General features: G+C 26.1%; 1 pseudogene; it reads right to left on the minus strand.

Annotated features, from left to right (window-relative positions):
- LOC137815833 (uncharacterized) overlaps window positions 1–6,073 on the minus strand; it is a 28,167-nt pseudogene extending 22,094 nt beyond the window's left edge.
- Window positions 6,074–7,055: the final 982 nt, after the last annotated feature.

A 7,055-nucleotide genomic window follows, 5' to 3' on the forward strand; every position in this document is an offset into this window, starting at 1 on the left:
CAAATTCTATGTAAAAGTTAAAGAATAATTTTTTTCCATAACTTGTAAATAAATTACAATACATTACAATAATTTTAATTTAAATTAAATAAAACGATTTCTAATACTATGTTCCCATAAGATATATATATATATATATATATATATATATATGAAAAATGAAGTATATGAAAAATGAAGTATTAAAGATCAACTTCCTTCTTTAAGTTCAACCTGAAAAAAATACTCCACAATAATTACTGCAATTAAAAGTATAATTCATTAGATTATACCAAGTCAAGTAAATAAAAAAAATGTGTGTTTCCTCCAGAAACATTGTAGGCAAAATCATATTGAACTATGAAGTCACCTCAAGATATATATATAATAAAGATTTTTAAAATAAAATAGTACTCATAAAAATTAATAAAAATTAGAGAAATGATACACAAAAAAACAAACATATGTACACCAACAGGTTTTAAGATAAAAATAATAATTAATACATCAATAAGTAATTAATTAATAATTGATAATAAACAATATAAACATAAACAAACAATGTATAGAAAATCAAATTAATATACATGCATTGCACAATCTAAAACAGGCTTATGATTTTTTTAATATACTGGCAATTCTTATAGCGTTAAGCATATTTAGAAATGCCAACGCATCATTAATATGCCAAATAAGAAATGAAAAATTAAAAGAAGTATGTATACATATTGAAAATATTGGAACCCTAAACAATAAATACAAAGAAATAAAATTAGCTAACTAAACATAACCAAAAAAAAAATAAAAATAAAGAGTAAACAAAATAAACTGTTCTTGTTTCCTTAAAGTGGAAACTGGATGCTCCACAACAAAACGAAGCAATACTTGCAAAATAAATTAACTTAAACAAAACTAATATATCAAAATAAGAACTGATTATCCTAAGCACTAAGTCTTTTGTAGTGACACGTCTTCAGTAGTAGAACACTGATATCAGTAGAGGGCTTCTTGTTATAACATTCAAAAATAATTTTGTCATCTTCACGAATAGAATGAAGACGACAAAATTGTTTCCACCCGCTACAGAGTGTATCACTTCTGGAAGGAAACCTGCACTTGAAACATTGCATTCCACATCTTGTAGCCATCCATGTAGAGTAACCTTATTGAACTTCCCTCTACGAACATATTCAGCAAAAGGAGAAGGCAGATCCTTAAACAATAACGAAATTGTTAGTTAATAATTAGTTAATAAAAGAAATAGAATATATCAGTAACCATTTCAAAAGAAAGGATGCTAAACTGACCACATATCCTCCAAAGACCTGTTTTGAACTCAACTTTAAGCCAAAATGTATAAAGGGGCCATTGTTGAGCGACACCCTCCCTTGAACTTCCTTCAGATAATTTCTTATAACCATTTCACATAACTCCCCCATAAAAACAGTTATATGGAAGGAGTTATTACCCACATAACGAAACAATAAGCTGTGGTGACCTTTAAACCCATAAAAATCACTCAGTTTGGATCATCCATACAAAATTTGGGGACAAAGTATATCTTTGTTATAATATACTATATAAATATTGCCTTGACTATCGCTGAGGATCCATTCCTCTTCCAGTTCATTTTCAAACTCGATGGCGAATGCACGATCCACGTGTCCATTCTATCCATTTTAAAACCATAAAAATACTCAAAGAACTGAAAAAACTATGAAAAGTAAGGCATTTCAGAAAAAAAAAAAAAAAAGCATACGTCCCCACGAATGTTAACTGTTGTAAAGTAACCTCTACCAGAAAGTTTTACGATCTCCTCAGGAATCACAACCATGACAATGAGAAAAAGAAAGATGAGGATGATGAAAGTAGGGAAGAAGTAGAGAAGAGCAATTTACGAAGTTACAAAGAAGATAGCAATAGGTTTGTGAGTAATAAAAAGTCCTACGTTACTTATATATAGCAATCATACCTTTTCAGTCACAAATCTACGCAAAATTTTCTCTGAAGCAAGATGTCTTTTCAGTTCCTATATTAAATAATAAAAAACATAATTAAAATCCAATAATGATAGTAAATAAATTAAGAAATATTAATAATAATAAATAAATCAATAATATTAAAGTAAATAAAAATAAATACGAAAAGACATAACTATAAAAAGAATAGTAGGTGAGTTGTTACCTGTAATTATTCTTTGAAGTTTCCATTTTCCATTGCCTTATACAACATTGTCTTATACAACATTGTCTTATACAACAGAGTTTTTTCAGTTTAAATAAGTTATTAACAAAATAAACAAATAATAATTAATAAAAAATACAACTATTTCCACAGATAAATAAAATGGATATGAATGACACGTATAATTAATTAGCATTATAATTTGACAAATATATATATATATATATATATATATATATATATTATATTTAAATATATAAATAAATAAATAAATAATTAATAAATAAATAAATACATAAGTATAAAATAAATATAATATAAATATAATATAATATAAAATATATTAAACATATTAAATTTTAAATATATTAAATATTATATTTTATATGTTATATATTATTATGAATATATTATATATTATATTATATATATATATATACATATATTTAAATTAAATACTTAAACCCTAACCTCTAACATTATATAACCTACTTGTAATTAAAATTTAAAATTGAAAATATAATTTCATATTAAATTTAAAATATAACACTTTTAACTTCTGTAATTATTACTATTGTCCATAATTTTTAATTAATTAATCTTGGAAGATGAAATGAATACTTTGAAAAAAGTGTAAAGAAAACAGAAGAGACAGTTTATGAAAAAATAAAAAATACAAAATAAGTCATGTATTAATTGCTCTGACACGTAGTTAATGTTATCCTCTATATCCTTAGAGGTTGAGTGTAAGGAGAATTTTTGTTTTTAAAAAAGTCTTTCTCGTAAGGACAAACATATCATTACACAAAGATTTCTTTTTTATCACATAATAAGGTATTATCTATAAAAAATGAATTGACGAAAAAAACAATACCTGCAATAAAGGAAAACAATACCTGGGAAAAGAAAACAATATTTCAATAACCTTAAAAAAAACACAAATTATAATTAATAAAATATTATATAATTCTATATATATATTTATGAATAAAGAAAAAGTAAAAGTTGAGGCACTTACCATTACGATGCTGATGCTGAGATTTCATGAAAGAACCATTGTTACAAAATAAAGTTACAGAAAGTATGCAATAATATGAATTACACAAAAACAAACTCATTAAATAAATTAAAATGTACACATAAAATTGAAAAAAAAAACAAAATATAACAACTTCAAAATGAACTATAAAGTCAGTATCTACCTCAAACATAATGTCAACATATGAAAGAAGCAATATTACATAAAGAGATTTAAAAATATAATTGACTAATACAGCATAATATGTTCTACATAGAAATTAAAGAAAGTCTACAATACATGAAAATAGATCATCCAAGTTACAAAACATTAGAGAAACAGTATGAAATTATACTACTCCCTTTTCGATCTTGATATTTTTCCTTAATATCCTCAGTGGGATATCATCATTAGGTGTGTGAGCAGGTGAAGCAAAATCTCTTGTAACCCGTGGAGCAACCAATTCAGTAGCATTACCTAAGACACTATCACTGGCTAAATCAATAGTTTTAGATTGCAAATCAACAGCTTCAGTGGAAAATTTATTAAATAAATCCTGCGATGATAACAAAACATATTAGTAAGAGTAAATTATTCACTTTTTTAAGTTAATACTTTAAATGATAATTACCTGAGAAAGTGGTACAGAAGACTCATCATGTTGGACATCTTTAACAGTATACAGTCTTTTCTTCTGAGAATGAAGTTCCTTCACAAAATGATAACTAAATTAAATTAAGTAAAAAAGGAATAAATTACGAATTTAAGGGTAAAATGTAAGTAAGAATACAATGAAATTAGGAAACATACCACATTTTCAACACGGCCTTCACAAAACCTTTGTATAGTACTATCATCAATACAAACTTTTTTGACACGGAATGATTGGTCAAACCTAAGAGTTTGATCTTTAACACAACACAACTTTGTCAATCAAAAGATCAAAGTCTTTTGGTAATACACCAGAATCACCGTTCTAAATATTAAAAAAAATATCAATTAATATAATAACCTTTTCTTATATGCATAAATAAACATATGCATGGTTCGATAATTTACCTTATCATGACTTTCAAATAATTCGGTGCAAGATTTATTGATCAGTGTAGTGGCATTCCTGTCAAATAGAACGAAAGTCGTAGAATCCGTTTCATCAATCACTCGCAGCTTAAGCTTATACCTGAAATATAAAATACATAAAGGTTCACAATTTCTAACTATAATTTGAAAAATATAATTAATAGTTAATTATTAACAAATTAATAATTTATAATTATTAATAATTAATAATTATTATTAATAAAAAAATTAATATAATAATATAATAAGTAATAACTATTAAGAAATATGTAATATGTAATTAAAAATAAATTCAGGCAAGTAGAAACACTACCTTTGTTGGACTTTGATAACATGTTTGTTACATTTCTCACAAAAAAACATTTTGGAATCAGGGTACACAGCTTTACCGCATAAGCAAGTTGTGTACCACCAATCGTCATCAGCTACAATATGTTTTATTGTAGCTAAGATAACAAAAGTGATTTCCTGTAAAAAGAAAAAAAATGATCTTAAAATATTAATAATCCATTTCAATAAACCGTTAAAAAACATTAGTAATACATCTTTGCAATCTTTGAGGCCTTGAATAGTATTTCTATGAATGAAGCTGATGAATTCATCCTCAACATTCTGTTTTCCAGAATCACAATTGACTGAGTCCCTGTGTAGGAGAATCTGTACTTTCAATCATCCTACACATGTAAAAGTTGTGGTTAGAAAGGTTCATACATTTTAATTATCGAAAATTAATATATTAAACTAACCTTTTTCTTGAGTTCAGTTGCATCTTTGGACTTATCATTATATATTATTTTCGTACAGTCCAAGCAATTTTGTAGAAAAACCTTGTCTACATTAAAATATAATGAATTGTTTTATAACAAATATCATATAAATAAAATAATCAAATGAAAAAATTTAAATAAATTGAAAATTCATCACTTCACATACCCTGGAAATTTTTTACTTTAGCAAAGTGCACACTGATGACAATATTTTCCACCTCTCCAGATGACAGAAATGCATTGAGCTCATCAACATAGTTACCAAATAAAGTACACTCAATGCGGTAGCTGTTGTAAGTTAAAATTACAATTGTAAGAAAAAATATTTTGGATTCGTTATGGTACAAAATATTAACTTACCCATCAGCTTCAATAGAAATAGCATTTAACTTAGTTGTTGACCCTGATCTATTCAACTCTCTTTCAGTTCCCACACCAGTTAATATTCCAATAACATCTGTAAAAACATATTCATTTAAAAACAGGTCGAAAGAAATCTGTTCAAGTAAAAGAATATTACTAACCGACTAAGTAGTCCATATCAAAACCAGACGCCTTTAACACAGAAATTGGTGTGTAGTGAGGTTTTGGACATGAGACCAGATCATTACCAACAAAGGTTACTTTAGTTCCAAACTAAAAATTTATTTTGTATTGGTGACATGTAGTGCGATAAGATCCTGAATTAGTAGACACACTAAAGAAATTGAAGGAATAAACTTTATCCTAAAAAATATCAGTTTGAAATTTATAAATTAGAGTTCTTCTAACGGAAACAGGAATTCTATCACCCTGAAAGATAGAAACACACATTAAGCATGATTAATAAAAATTACATTAAACTGTAGTACAAAAAAATATGAAAGAAAATGATAAAGTATTTTACATCTTTGTCTTGAATCACCATTTCCATGGAGAATGAAAACTTTGTTTTCTTGAAATCAGAAACAAACCACAGACGTATAACCCTTGCTATCAGGATCCAATTTTCACTTTGTGGATTAACATCTTTCATACAATTTGTATTTTGTCTTAACAAAGACATTGTAAGGATGACCTTTGAGTAAAAGGAAAATGTAGAATGCAATGGTCAATATGAAACACAAAACATATCGATATATATATATACATCTATATATATACATACATATATATATATACATACATATATATATATATATACATACATATATATATATATATACATACATATATATATATATATACATATATATATACACACTGAGGAGGTTGTATGGACTTATTTTTAAAAATATCAAAATAACAAATTTAAAATTTCAAAGTTAAATAGATGGGAATAGTAAGAAAACATAATAAAGTATAACAGTATTGTGAGACAAAAACAAACATTCCAATTTTCAAATGGGATATAGTTTTATAGCTAAGAATAAAGATGAATTTAGTTCAAATATGTCATAAGAAAAAAATAATAATAAATAACATTAAATAAATATACAGGTAATGACAAAAATGAAGTTAACCATGTCAGGCTTCATACAGAAGAGAAAGTAATCGAAACTATAAAACGTGCAAAAAATTCTACTTCCAGAATTGCGATTAATGAAATTGTGGTTTGACTTTTAAAAGTCACTTTGCATAATAAAGAAATTTTTTTGAAAAGAAAGTACATCACTTTTGAAATTCCTAGCATGATCGGATAAAAATACTATGCAAATAAATGGAATTTTAGGTAGGTTTGCTTAGACATTTGCAAAAGAGGATTCTTGTTTAGCACAAAAAAACCCTTGCTTTGAAATTTCTAAAATAATACACAGATTGCCAGAATACAGAGATGCAGAACATAGACAGAAAGGTGGAAACCCTAACAGAGAAATCTTACTAATTTCATATAACAATAAACTCTTGCTTTTGCATGCGGAGGAAAGAAGGAAAAAATCTTTCCTTGATGCTTGATATACTGGGGAATCAGTTTGAAAACATGAAATAGTTGTGATTAGTAAGAAAACATAATAAAGTATAACAGTATTGTGAGACAAAAACAAACA

The sequence above is a fragment of the Phaseolus vulgaris genome, chromosome 1 (assembly GCF_051622355.1).
Source record: "Phaseolus vulgaris cultivar YP4 chromosome 1, ASM5162235v1, whole genome shotgun sequence".
In the NCBI taxonomy this organism is placed as follows: Eukaryota; Viridiplantae; Streptophyta; class Magnoliopsida; order Fabales; family Fabaceae; genus Phaseolus; species Phaseolus vulgaris.